General features: G+C 42.6%; 1 long non-coding RNA gene across 3 annotated transcripts in view; it reads right to left on the bottom strand.

The window, feature by feature from the left end:
- The window catches only part of LOC149863110 (uncharacterized), a 70,756-nt gene that overhangs the window by 18,896 nt on the left and 37,719 nt on the right, over positions 1–14,141 (bottom strand). For 2 of the 3 annotated variants that reach the window (XR_016442855.1, XR_016442856.1), the window contains exon 4: positions 24–5,079. This is a non-coding gene — a long non-coding RNA (uncharacterized LOC149863110). Of the gene's footprint in view, positions 1–23; positions 5,080–14,141 lie in introns of those variants that run through there. The other variant, XR_016442857.1, reaches the window with a different exon arrangement.

Below are 14,141 nucleotides of genomic sequence, written 5' to 3'. Positions count from 1 at the left end.
AGCGTCTTGCCACTACAATGGGAGTAGGTATTAGTTATTAGGTTATGTGTAGAACTAGATCTTATATGAATTTACCACTTTACGGTTGCATTTTTGGCTAACTGCCCTGCCTGTGTCTCGCTTTAGAGCCTTTTCAATTTTATGACCACTTTAAAATAAATATGAAGTGTTCTAAAAATAACTCCTGTAGTTTGCACTAATGTTTGTATTTAATGTTAGGAATTTTTGTTTGTTGAGTTTCTGCTGTGCTTGTAGCTTCCAGTCCATTGTCTTCCACGCTTGCTGGAAGCAAGCAAGCAAAATCACAAGAGCTAGGCTTGAATCTGCAGTCTAGATCCAGCCTGGAACTCTGCTGCATCTCTTCCTACCATGGACCGAATCCAAATCTCAGAAAAGAATAGCCTTGGCTATTATGGAAAATAACTGGAGAACTATGACTTGAACTTGTAAGACAAGGAAAAGGAAGCTACTTACAACAGTGTTTATGGAAAATAACTGGAGAGTCATGACTGAACTTGTAAGACAAGGAAATGGAAGCTACTTACAACAGTGTTTATTCTGCATAATGTTTATTACATGCAAAAGAAAAAGTTTGAGCAAAAGCCAGGAACTGCTAGGATGAGGAAGGGAGAAATGAGTCTTGTAATAAAAGCAGGGCTGTGGGACTTGAGATCTGGGTTGAATTCCCAGCTTTGCCACAGACTTCCTGTGTGACCTTGGGCAAATCATGTAATCTCTGTGTGCCTCTGTTTCTTATCCTGCCTACCTCACCAGGATACTGTGAACAGTAATTCACAAATATCACTGAAGCACTCTGATATGGCACAGATCATAGATGGCATAGAAAAAGCTGAATTTTCACCTCTACAGTTTATTTTATTGTCTGGTCCCATGCTACTTTGTGCCATTCAGTAACCTGTGCTTTGTTGAGGGCAGCTTAATTTTTTGATTCATTTTCTAAGGGTGCATCTATACGTGCCAACTTAAGGTGCTTTAGCCCAATTTAAAGTGCATTAAGGATGCGTGTCTACACATGCGTGGCCTTAATGCTCCTTTAAAATGGCGATTTTAGGCTATTTGCACCTAAATGTAATACCAGGTATCAAATTTAGGTGTGAGCAGCTAAAGCGCATTAACGCATGTGTAGATGTATTCGGGCATGTTAACGCTATGTATGGATTGACTTGGAACTAACTTTAGTCTCATGTCAGTCTGCATGCACAGCATTACTGCACTTTAATGCATACATGTGTAGACATGAGAATAAATTGCCTTAATGAGCATTAAGCTAATGCCCATTACATTTAGGCGCACCTAAATGCATGTGTAGATATACCCCAAGTTGCTTGTTGCACAGACCTAGGCAGTGAGTAAGTCTTCCTGGCTTTTGTCAACTTATGATGGAACTTTTTATTACTTGATTTCTAGCATAGGGTTCTAGAAATTCTAAAACCTGTGGGCTCCTATACATGGCTCCAACATGCTGGAAATCCAGCGTGTTGGAGTGGACTTGATTAATCGAGTCTGCTGGAGCACAGAAATAAAACGTGCTCCAGCAGTCTCTGACATCACATGTATCAGCGTCCCCCATGCCAAAAAATGGTGGCAGGGCACTTTGAACTAAAGTTCGTTGGATGAGCTTTAGTTCAAAGTGCCCTACTGCCATTTGTCAGCACAGGGGGCGCTGATGCAAGTGGCGCTCGGGTGCTTTAATTAAAAGTGCTCGCTAATTAAAGCATCCTCTTCCTACCCCATGTGCCTCCCAGAGGACATATAAAAATGCCCCATGTGCCTGATGGATCAAACTGCCCATAAATTAAAAGGAGAATAACTTGGGTTATATTGTATCATAACAAAATCAGGATATTGTGTGGCTCAAGAAAAGCTAGCCATTGGATAAGGTCATGATCCATATTATGTCATGCAACTTTAAATGAACCTCTCACTGAGTTCACAGTTGCATAAGGGACCAAATAAATTGCTGGCATAAAATTTAGTAGGCCAGTAATTTAGCTTTACATCTCTGTATATTGAAGCAGAGTTTGGCCAATGTATCCAAGTATCCCAAGATGTAGGAAGGTTCAAACTCTACTCTGGATTTCAAATCCCCAGTTTCAGGAGTATTTGGACAGGATTCTGTTCAGACTTACAACTAATGCCAACCAAAGTTAGTATATACACTCAAAAGCCATGGCAAAGCATAACGTAGATCCTGCTCCAAAGCGCTCTGAAATCAAAAGGAGATTTTTACACTGAACTTTAACATTTGGCTTTGACTTAGCTTTGTTCTTAAACTAAAAACCGTAATACTAAAATAACCGAATATATAGTTACCTACAGGCTTATAAAATTTCAGCCAAAAACATTAAGCCACTATAGTACTGGAAAAAAAATCAGAAGTTAGTATTTCTGTAATCGCAAGGTTATGCACTGTGATCATAAAGTTGGCCTGAAACCTACTTGCAAAGTTTTCAACTAGCATATGTTTATGGATGACTTAAAAATCCCTAGTATGAAGGTATAATAGAACTACTGAAGTTTCTTAACTCTAGTGAAGTGGATAGCAGAGCTAGAATATATATTTATGGAGCTGGTTGTAAAGTTCCTCTTGCACTGAAGCATGTAATATTCATAGCACAAGAAATGGAAGCAAGTAGATAACTGGAACACATTTATTCACTAAGGGCCAGACCCTGTTCCACCTATTGAACACCTAAGCAGTATGTAGGCAAGGCATCTAAGTGGGATCCTATTCCACCTTGTTCAAGTCCCTAAAAATAATTAAGCAAATGTGGATGGGTCTTCCTTCTCCTCCTTACCACTTTAGGTAAAATGTGACTTACCTTCATCTGAGCATTAATACTGTGCTAAACAAGTACATATGTTTAATACTGAGACTTAGATGTACCATAGGTGGAACAGAATAGACCCCCAGTCACCACTATCTTAGGGCAAAATCCATGGCAGCAATATAGAAGTGACAGTAACAACTTCTTATATCAAAGTTCTGAACTGATTTCACCTTGTGAAGTAATTCAAGTATATGATATGTAGCTGTAAGGATAGGGGACACGTTCTGTATGTAGCAAATTACAAGGAGTCAGTTACAGCTCTGAGACATCTTGGTAAGGTAACACAAGGCACTTGCCAGGAATTGTAAACCACAAAGTAAGCCTTAGGATCATTCGTGTCTCTTCCTATTTCTTGTCTCCTTTCTCTAGGTTTTTTTTCCCCTTTTTGTACACAAACCCCTTCATTGAAGCTCACCGGTTATATTTGGTTCTTAGTCGAACTGCTGTAGGGTCATGGTAACTCCAGCTCACAGCAGCATCATTCAGCAGAAAGCACAATTGATCCAGTTTTCATTGTTATGTAAATCTGATCCCTGGCAGGAAGAGATTAAGGTAAATCCATGTTACAATGCATCAGTTTTACTCCAGTGAATCAACAGTTTTTGAATAATCTCTACTTGGACTCTTCCAGTCTCAAATCATGCAGGGTCTTTACTAGAAGGTACTGAACTCTGTTCCTTATTCATTTCAATGGGAATTCATGGCAATTAGCCATGGGTCCAGTATTTATTTTTCAATCTTTTATATTTAACTAAAAAACTAATTTAAAAGACACTGCACAAAGAACTCAGCTATTGGGTTTTTGGTGAAGTAGTACTGTCAGCATTTTCTTGAAAATCTGTTCTCTTCCCCATGCATATTAGCTCCTAGCCATCCAGAATAAGAAGTTATTTACAGCTGTCAGAAACAATGTTAAATTCTGTGTTCCCTGAAAAACCAAAGAGTGGGTCATATAACAGAGCCAGTGGTAGTTACAGTCCTTTCACTCATCAGGGAAGTGATATTAATAATTCTCCAGGAAGGGCATCGGCCAGAGTTTTAGGGAGAATTTAGATGTCCAACTTGAATCATTTTAAAAGCCTGATTTTTCACGGAGGTAGATGGTCATTACTTCCTGAAAATCATGGTCTTGTAATGCTATACCCTAAAATTCCTGCATGCCCTATAGAAAAATTATGTCCCTAACTTGAGCAGAATGGGCCCACTTTTGTTTCTAAGTCAGAATTTGTTTTTAACTATTTTCAAATGCTGTTTAGAATTTGTTTTGCCATTTTGTGACTTTTATTTGTTGTTAAGCTGTGGGTATATATTGTTTATCTGTTACAAAGACTCACCATGATTATCTGAATAAACAACCAATGACAAAGTAGTGGGTTAACTTAGTTAAACCCTGCCTCTGTAAGCTGCTAATATCTGCAGGTAATAATATAAATAAAACCCAATTAGTTTAATGTTTTTGTGCTTGTGAAGATGTTCAAGAACCAAAATGACAACATACTTGATGTGTGTTCATTTAGTATCTTATGCATGCATGACCAGTTTAGCATCTTTCCCACAGCCAGGGAAAAGATCTTGTACGGTCCAATTAACAGGTGTGATACAAGTGTGTAATTCAAACCGAAGACTCAATAAATAAAACAAAATGGATTTTGTATATCTATTTTTTTACCAGAATGAATAAGCAAAGTCATTCTTCTTGGTAATACAGTATACTTGGCATGGGTAATACAGTGTACTTTCAAGACTTTTCACTACCTGTATCCTAAAAGTGAAAGACTGTGAGTTTTCAGGTATGTAATAGGCTGTTTAAATTGATGCTATAATGTTTACTGAATGGAAATCAGTTAGTACAATGAGGTTGTCTTGAAAGGCAAAGCTGCTAAAGAAATATTGAAGACAGGATGTTTGTTTTCAAAAGAGAAGGCCTTCATCCCATGTCACTGTTCTGCTAGATGACCTTCTCTTGTTTGATTGCGGTTCCGTCAACTGACTGACATTGATCCCATTTGTTCTGTGGGTCCCAGCACCAGTATTGTTTCCCTGTGTTTTGAAAGTATTTTCTTTATTCAGTCAGAGATGTATTCATTGAAGCACATACTTTCTCTCTTTGACAACATTTTACTTCATTCACACCATTGGCATTGCTTTGAAAGTGGCCTGCTCTGTAGTTTTATCACTTCTTCAAGCTGGGTGTTGCTACTTTTATATAACTCTATTCTTGTAAGACCTGTAAGCAGAGGGTATACAGAGAAGACTTCAAAATACAAATCCACAAGATACTATAACAGCAGAAGCCAAATACAGATTAAAGAGTATGTCAAAATTGATACGGACCCCCTAGATTTGACAATGAGGCTTTGTTACCAGTTTTACTTTCAGGTAAATTATCACTAAACAGTATAAGCATTCATGAAGGTGTTCATGTACTTCAAGGAACACCTTGAGAAGCTGGATACCTTCAAGCCAGCTGGCCCTGACAATCTACACCCCAGGGTACTCAAGGAGCTGGCGAGCGTCATAGCCCAGCCCCTGGCATAGATCTTTGAAAACTCCTGGCGCTCTGGTGTAGTGGCCGAAGACTGGAAGAAGGCCAACATGGTGCCTATCTTCAAGAAAGGGAAGAAAGTGGATTCGGCTAACTCTAGGCCCATCAGCCTGACTTCTATCCCGGGGAAGATCTTAGAAAATTTTATTAAAGAGGCCATCCTTAATGGACTGGCCAATGCGAACATCCTGAGGGATAGCCAGCACAGGTTTGTTGTGGGTAGATCTTTCTTGACCAATCTCATTTCCTTCTACGACCAGGTGACCTATCACCTGGACAAGGGAGAAGAGATTGATGTCATATAGCTTGACTTCAAAAAAGCCTTTGATCTGGTATCCTGTGATCACCTCTTGGCGAAACTGGCCAGCTGTGACCTTGCATCCACCATGATCCGCTGGCTGGAAAATTGGCTCCGTGGTTGGACCCAGAGGGTTGTAATTGATGGAAGGACTCATCATGGTAGTAACTGATTGATGGACTCATGGTGTCCTGTGACCAGTGGGGTCCCCCAAGGCTCTGTCCTTGGACCCATATTGTTCAACATCTTCATTAATGATGTGGACATTGGAGTCAGGAGCAGACTGGCCAACTTCGCCGATGACACCAAACTTTGGGGCAAAGCATCCACACCAGAAGACAGGCGGGTGATCTTGGCTGACCTGGATAAGCTCAGCAAATGGGCAGACGAGAACCTCATGGTGTTTAACACCAAAAAATGCTAGGTTCTCCACCTTGGAAAGAAAAACCTGCAGCATCCTTATAGGCTTGGCAGTGCTACGCTGGCTAGCATTACGGAAGAAAGAGATGTGGGGGTCATCATTGACCACAAGATGAACATGAGCCTGCAATGTGATGCTGCGGCTACTAAAGTGACCAAAACGCTGGCTTGCATCCATAGATGCTTCTCAACCAAATCCCGGGACGTCATTCTCCCCTTGTACTCGGCCTTGGTGAGGCCGCAGCTGGAGTACTGCATCCAGTTTTGGGCTCCACAGTTCAAAAAGGATGTGGAGAAGCTTGAGGGAGTCTAGAGAAGAGCCACACGTATGAGCAGAGGGCAGGAAAACAGACCTTACGACAACAGGCTGAGAGCCATGGGGCTCTTTAGCCTGGAAAAGCGGAGGCTCGGGGGTGATCTGATGGCCACCTATAAGGGGGGAACGTTTGTTCACCAGAGCGCCCCAAGGGATGACGAGGTCAAACAGCCATAAACTACTGCAAGACTGTTTCAGGCTGGACATAAGGAAGAATTTCTTTACTGTCTGAGCCCCCAAGGTCTGGAACAGCCTGCCGGAGGTGGTTCAAGCACCTACATTGAACAGCTTCAAGAGTAAATTGGATGCTTATCTTGCTGGGATCCTATGACCCCAGCTGACCTCCTGCAGCCAGGGCGGGGGGCTGGACTTGATGATCTTCCGAGGTCCCTTCCATCCCTAATGTCTATGAGATCTATAAAATCCATGAAATCTAAGTTAAGCATGCTTAAGTAACTCACAGAATCAGGGCCAAAGGCCTAGATACTAAAAAGACTTGATGGGCTTTATTTTACTGACAAAAGTAGTCCATTGATTTCAATGGGATTATACAGTCTCACTTAATTATGCCTGTGAATAAGTGCTTTGCTGAACTAGGACTTAAGCTGTTTGGCCTGGGAAAACTGAATTTAGTTTGTCCTACCATTTGCTTTGTGTCTCTTTTGTAAAAGGATCCTGTACAGCCCACACAAGTACAAAGTTCAATGCCATCCACATGAAGGCTCCATTATGTATACATTGGGCCAACCACTTTTTCTGTGACACTGTCCTAAATGCTTCAGCTGACAAAGTTATGTGGAACGGTAGTGAAAAATCATGCCAGAACATAGTTTGGACTGCTAAAAATAGTACTAAAACATGTAGGACACTGTCCATGCATACATAGTTTGTCTACAAAACACTTGGACTGTTCTAAAACAATGACACTTGCCAAATTTTTACCTGATTTGTACTCCCTGAAGTGAATGCATCTAGGCTGCAGAAGGATACCACTGTTATCTTCCATTGGTGGTATATAAACTGCAAAATTGTGCAGCTAGAGCTGCTTATTACCAGCACAACGATTTACTCCATCCATGCAGGTATTTGAAAGCTTTCCAGAGGAGCAGTTAGCAAAACAATTAGTATCGTTCAGCCTCACCTTCCAGCCACTGTACACTCAGAGGCATGGAAGAAACCACAGTCAGCCCTGCGGAGGGCTAAAAAGCAGTAGGGTGGGGAAAGGACCAACAAGGTTCTAATTAGAAAAAAAAATCTTGAGAAAAAATAAGATGAGAAAATAAAGGAAGAGAAACAAGGAAACATCATTGATGCATGGGAGTAGCTAGACTAGAAAGCTGGAGAGCTCTTGCTAAAATATGTGGAATGCTTAATTCCAAGAAAAAGGCAGGAAATGTTAAAATAGTCAACATCTAAAAAATGTGCCATTGATCAGAAAAATACATGTATGCAACACCTCCAGTGCCTTAGAGAAAGAAGATGTAACCTCGTGCCTAGAAGCAGCTTCCAATCAGGATAGAGGTTTAAGTCGCATTGTTTACTATTCATAGTCCTAGCTTTTTGACCTGTGAGCAAGGAAGCTGGAGGTGGGACAATGAGCTCTAAGTGGCAACTAGAACTGCCAGAGATACCAAGAAAACCCCCTCAGAAAGATGAGTCTGTGGTAAGGTTTTCCAAAGCAAATGGGGCACCTGGGGATACTGTACAGCCACCAAGCTGCACTGACCGTTGCCCCTAACTAAAGTCTGCAGTATAACTTGGCCATTTCCTTCTCCCCTTCTATCTAAAGAAGTGCATGAAGAGGACTTAACCAAGAACTGGTGGGTCATGGAAGGGAGCAGCATCTGCCATCTCAGGAGTCCCTCCTACATGCAAGACAAGCAGAGGGGTGGAAGGGCAGCAAGTAGAACTTGAATTGGTCACAGAGCCCAGGGCTGCTCTGAAAATTGATCCAAGTTTTCTGAAAACTGTGACTGGATCTGGGCTTTGCTGTGCCATGCTACTTTTGCCACAGCTATGGCAGCAGAGTTGGCTGATATGAGGTGCTTCCGTTTGCTCATAGCCCTTGACTATGGCACTCACTGAGCAAGCAGAGTTTGGTATGGAAAGCAACAATATTTGAACTGGGGCTGGAGACACATGCTCTGGATGTTCCTTCCAAGTCCTCCTTCACTGCTACTGAGCTGCCCATATACTATGTGGAGATTTGGGGGAGAGGACAGTTTACATTGCATAGCGCCATGCAGGGATGGGGAGCAAGAAGGGGAAAATGGGGTTGAGTACACCCACCACTGTGGCCTCTGGGCTTGTCAAGAACTAGGTCAGGCTCTTCCTAGCTTATTTACTGAAGTACCAAGAGACTCAGCCCAAAATCCTGTTAGATGCTGGAAAAAGAGAAAGACGGACCCCAAACATCTAAGTCAGGGCTGTCCAACTACTTGGCATGGCCATAAGCTGCACCTTGTATAGGCCCCCCCAGGCCCAAACTCCACTACTGCCCAGGCAACATCCCCCCTGCCTCACCAACAGCATACCACCCCAGTAACAGCTCTCCTTCCCCTATTCCCTTCCTCCCCGCTGTTACAACACCTTTGGGCCTGGGGCTCTCATAGGCACAGACAGTTCTGCCCCTCGGAGGAGCTAACAGACACCCGCAACACCAGTGTAAAGGAAATACCGCCGCAGTTAAAATTAACTGATAAAAACCCCGCAGTCCACTCATCCGAAGTTTGACAGGTAGCTGGCACAAAGCTCTTCTGATTGTTTCTAACTCAGCTGAGCCCTGGCCCGAGTCCAGTTACATGCATTTGTTTTCATTAATATTGCATAAATAGTTATGGCAGCCCTATCATGAACATCTTTAGGTCCAAGTTTCCTGCCTAATGTAAATTATGTAACTTTAGTCCATTTTCATAATGATCCCCTGCAAAGATACTAAAGGGTTTACCAACATCCTGTTTCTGATAAACTATTCAAAAGAGAAAGGGGGAAAGAGAGAAAGAAAGAAGCTGACTCCCTCCAAAATTACTCTCAGAGAAGCAAGGTAATATTTTTTTATAACTCCATTTAAATCGTGTCAATCTGAGGATATTAAACACCCAAAATAAAGTCTTAGCTACTTCGGAAGGAATTACTCAAGAAAATCTAAAACACAATTACAAATATGCTGAGTAGGACATGATATTCTGTGTGGTTTCAAAGTGAGGATTCAGCATTTATTGGAGAGGGAGAAAGGAATTTTACTCTGGGGTTTGAGACCCTGTTGTAATTCAGCATTGGGGTTTCCAGGCTTTTAACTTTCTGAAAGTTCATGAATGTGCCAGCAGAGGGCACACGTGGAAGTAAATGAGGATTAGATGAAGCTCTCGAGTGGTTCTTAAAACGAAGAGGCAACAGTACAAAAATGAAAGTCAACTTACAGGAACTGTACTGAAAATTTGTGCCTAGACCAGTTCAGAATAGGCCTTTTTCCATATACTTACAAATATTTCATCAGTCAAGGCTTACACTGCATGCCAAGCCAAAAGAGGGCAAACAAGGCTACAGCTGTCCACCCTGTCACAATATGACTCACCTCCTATGTCTGGTGCTGTAATTTCCTTTTAACCATAGCCAGCTGCTATTATTTTGAACCAATAGGGATGTGTGCAAGTGTTTGGGCCTCACGTTTGTTTTGCTCTTGGCACCCATGCACTATTCCCCTTTGCAGTAACAAAATCCAGAGGGAGCAAACTTAGTTCTTGAACTTCTCAGGCGCACTTATGTTACACAGGGCACAGGGCTGTATCCAAAAAGATGCAGTGGCGGCATCCAGCCTTGGCAGTCTGATGTGCCTGATAAAAGCCTGGGGCAGAACACTTCAGCTCCCTGGACACTCCATCACTAACCTCAGGATTGCTGTTCTCAGGCAAAAAAGAAGAAAAACAATGAAAAACCAGTTTGAACAGAAACCCACAGAACAAGAAATTGTGCACAAACTGGAGTGTGTTAAGTACGGTTTAAAAAGGGATTATGGATTCTTGTCTTATTATCTGGATTAGTTATACCTTGGGGAATGATGCAATTATGCTCCCGCGCAATTTTGCACATAAAAGACATGACCACATATAATTGCATAATTTAACTGCAGTGCGCTCTTTGCCTCCACCTCCATGATGTGATGTTACAGAGCCATGCAACTGGACAGCTGGGTAAGTGGAGAGAGGAGCTCCTGCCTGCAGGGGGGCAGAGTAGGCATAAGATGGGTGTGGAGGTGTGTGTGTGAGTGGAAGGGTGTGGTGTTTGTGGGTGGGTATGGGCTGTGCGCCATCAAGTCAGGCCAGCCGGCTCCATGCCTCCACATGGGGCTTCCAGCACTCCAGTGGGAAGCTGCATATGGAGGCATGGCATGTGTCCAGCCCAATGGCATGTGACCCCGTATCTCCATGTGCAGCTTCCTAATGGAGTGCTGGAAGCCCCACGTGGAGGGCTGGCCCAATGGCACATAGACCCAGGAGCCATGTGCCATCAGGCCAGGTGGGAAGCTGCATATGGAGGCATGGAGTTGCACACCATCAGGCCGAGCAGGCTCCATGCCTCCACACGCGGTTTCCTGCTGAAGTGCTGGAGGCCCCACATTGAGGCACGGATCCCACCTGGCCTGATGGTGTGCAGCTCCTGGTCCACATGCCATCAGGCTGGGCAAGCCAGTTCTGTGCCTCCATGTGGGGCTTCCAGCACTCCAGCAGAAAGCTGCAGGTGGACGCACGGAGCCCACCTGGCCCGATGGTGGATGGTTCCTTCCTACCACAAGCCTCACATGCTGGCATGAAGCCAACCTGGTCTGGTCCAAAGGAGCATGCCAGAGGGCCAGGCCAACTCTGCGCCACCATACACAGACCCTGGGACTCAGTCAGAGGCGTGTGCCACCAAGGGTTCTGCCTGCCACAGCCATGAGCACCCTGAGGGCCTGGTCCTTGTTACCACTGAGCTGCCACCAGCAGGGGCTGTGCACCTTGGGGGATGTGTGTGGGGGGCACACACCCACCTACAAACCCTACATACCCACACCCCGTCACAACCCCCCCAAATCCCACACCACTCCACAAACCCCACATACTTCCATACCCCCACAAACCCCACATGCACCCACAAATCCTGTATACTCCCATACCTGCATCTCCCCACAAACCCCACATATACAGCCACACCCCTTCACAACCCTCCCAGAAACTTCACATCCTCCCACAAACCCACCACGCATCCATAAACCCCACAAACACCCCCCACACAGCATCACAAATTCCCCCACACTCACCCTCAACCATACAAAGTACCTGCATATATTTCTAAAGAAGGTTCAAATAGTGTTATATTTAGTTTAATTTTAAAAAATAATAATAAAATTGCATCATTTTGAGTTTTTCCACATATAATTTTGAAGTTTTCTGCACATAATTCCCTGGGGTATAATTAATTTTTGTAACCCTTTGGTTCCTATGGGTTCTTTGTTTGTATGCCATTCATAGCATTCCTCCTCCTCCTTCCCCTCTCCTCCTCCCTTCTGCTTTCCTATCTATTGTATTCTAATCACTCATTCCACTTTATACTCTGCTTTCTGCATGTTCTTTCACAGCATCTAATGAAATGAACTTTGGTTCATGAAAGCTTGCACTCTATAGTTACATATCTTATTTAGTTGTAGTAATAAGTAAGAAATTAAGACATATACACAAATACACAGGCAAGTCTTTGTTACAGCAGTATAAATTGGTAGTAACTTCCCTGGCAGAGTGACTCTGGAGTTATGCTTGAGTTCAGCTCAGGGTAGGATGGAGTCATGTCAGTATGGGATTAGATTCAGGCCCTGTGTTTTAGTGAGTGTCACTCACTGGTTCATATGGACTTGCACAATTTTGATGTGGTCTAATTCAAATCTAACCAATAATAATTAAAAAAAAAGTTTGCATTAGACTTTGCAACACACACAAGAACCCTGCCCTCCCTTAACAGGCACACAGGGGTCCTACCCTCCTTTATTCTTTAGATCTTTTCTTTAGCCTTTAGATTTTGGTTTAAGATTGCTTTTCTGTGTTACTTAACCTGTGGCTCTATCTCCAAACAAGACTGTTTTTAAAAAAAGAGAACAGGTACCTCCTTACTAATCCAATCTGCTCCCTTGTGTTTATTCAGACCAGTATCTGCTGGCCTTTGTGATAAATAATGGTTTATTGCTTTATCTGTTATAGCTCCGAAGAGCCAACACAGCTGGATTCTCTTCCTTCATAAATACCACCAACAGAAACGTTTGCTAAATTCCAATCTGTTTAAGATAATGGGGCTAGGCAGCACGCACTCTAATTTTGATGATGATGATACCTGAAGTAGAAGGAACCTAGCTTGATTCACAAATCCAAGAGCAGTTACCAAGCTGGAAGCTGAAAACAGAAACAAACATATTTTCACTTGTAAATTAAGCACACTGCATGTTTGATAAATCACTCTTAGCCAAGAGCCATTAGAATTCATGATGAGTGATTTTATAGTCACTAAAAACACATTTTAAAGTAAAAAATGTGACTCCTATTAATATCTAAACTTTCTCTCCCTGCTCTGACTAAAATGTTTACCTGTTTCAGTAAATATGACATTTTTGTGATGCAGAAAGAAGGGCACTTTAGGACAACAAATATCCTCTTAAATATACCTTTAGCATAAAGTCTTTGGGTCAGATCCTGACTTGTCCAACTTCAGATCCTGACTTGGGTAAGATCCTGGCTTGTGCCCAAAAGCTTGTAAAGAACAGTGTTTCCAACTACAATGTATTTAATTGGTCTAATAAAAGATACTACATTTACCCGCATTACCTTCTCGGCCATTACCTTTAAGGAAACTAAGCAGCTTTGCCAGTTAAGCGAACTATCTGAGCTTTCTTATTTCAGCTCACAACATGGGGAATTCCACCGTCCTCTGTATCATCCAGTTTCTTCCGTGATTGGGTGCCAAGTCTTGCTATATTCAGACAGAAAACTCCCAAGACAGAAAACTCCCACAGAAAACAACAGAGTTGTTGACTTATTTGGGCCTGAACAAGAAAAGGATGGGGCTCACAATGAGTCTGATACAAAGCCACACTCGTTCCACTTTTTTAAAAATACGAAATTTGTATTGTTTAAGCAAAATGCTTTAGAATCTCATTGGCTCACATTAAAGTCAGCCTTTCTTATTCAGGAAGTTACCACAGTTAGACACTATTATAAGCTAGCATTTGCAGTTGTTGTGCAAGAGAACTCATATTTGTCTCATATTTCTTTGCTACAGCAAGGGACAGGCATCTGGAAGGGCTATACTTAGTGTCCTAAGTCGAAGAGGGCTGGCAGTGACAGCACTGGAAGACGTGGTAGTGGCACCGACGTAGGCAAAGGGAGTTCCAACTTGATACTCCTGAAACTAGTTATGTTGGCTGCAGTTTTATTCTAGCTAAGTGTGTAGTCCTGGTAAGGATATAACTATCTAGCAAACAATGCCTTTCCTGGCATAGTTTATCTTAGCCCTCTTAACTCCACCACAAACAAACAAAAAACAGTTTCCGAGTACAAGAGCATCTATACCAGGGGCTTTCACTGGCACAGTTTGTTGGTCACAAATCACACCCCTGATTGACACAACTACATCAGCACAAGTCTATAATACAGGCCTGGGCTACACAAGACAGTAGGCAATGATGATAAG

This window comes from Crocodylus siamensis, chromosome 6 (assembly GCF_052110815.1).
Source record: "Crocodylus siamensis isolate JL-2025a chromosome 6, ASM5211081v1, whole genome shotgun sequence".
NCBI lineage: Eukaryota > Metazoa > Chordata > Crocodylia > Crocodylidae > Crocodylus > Crocodylus siamensis.
This window is presented reverse-complemented; position numbering and strand designations above follow the sequence as displayed.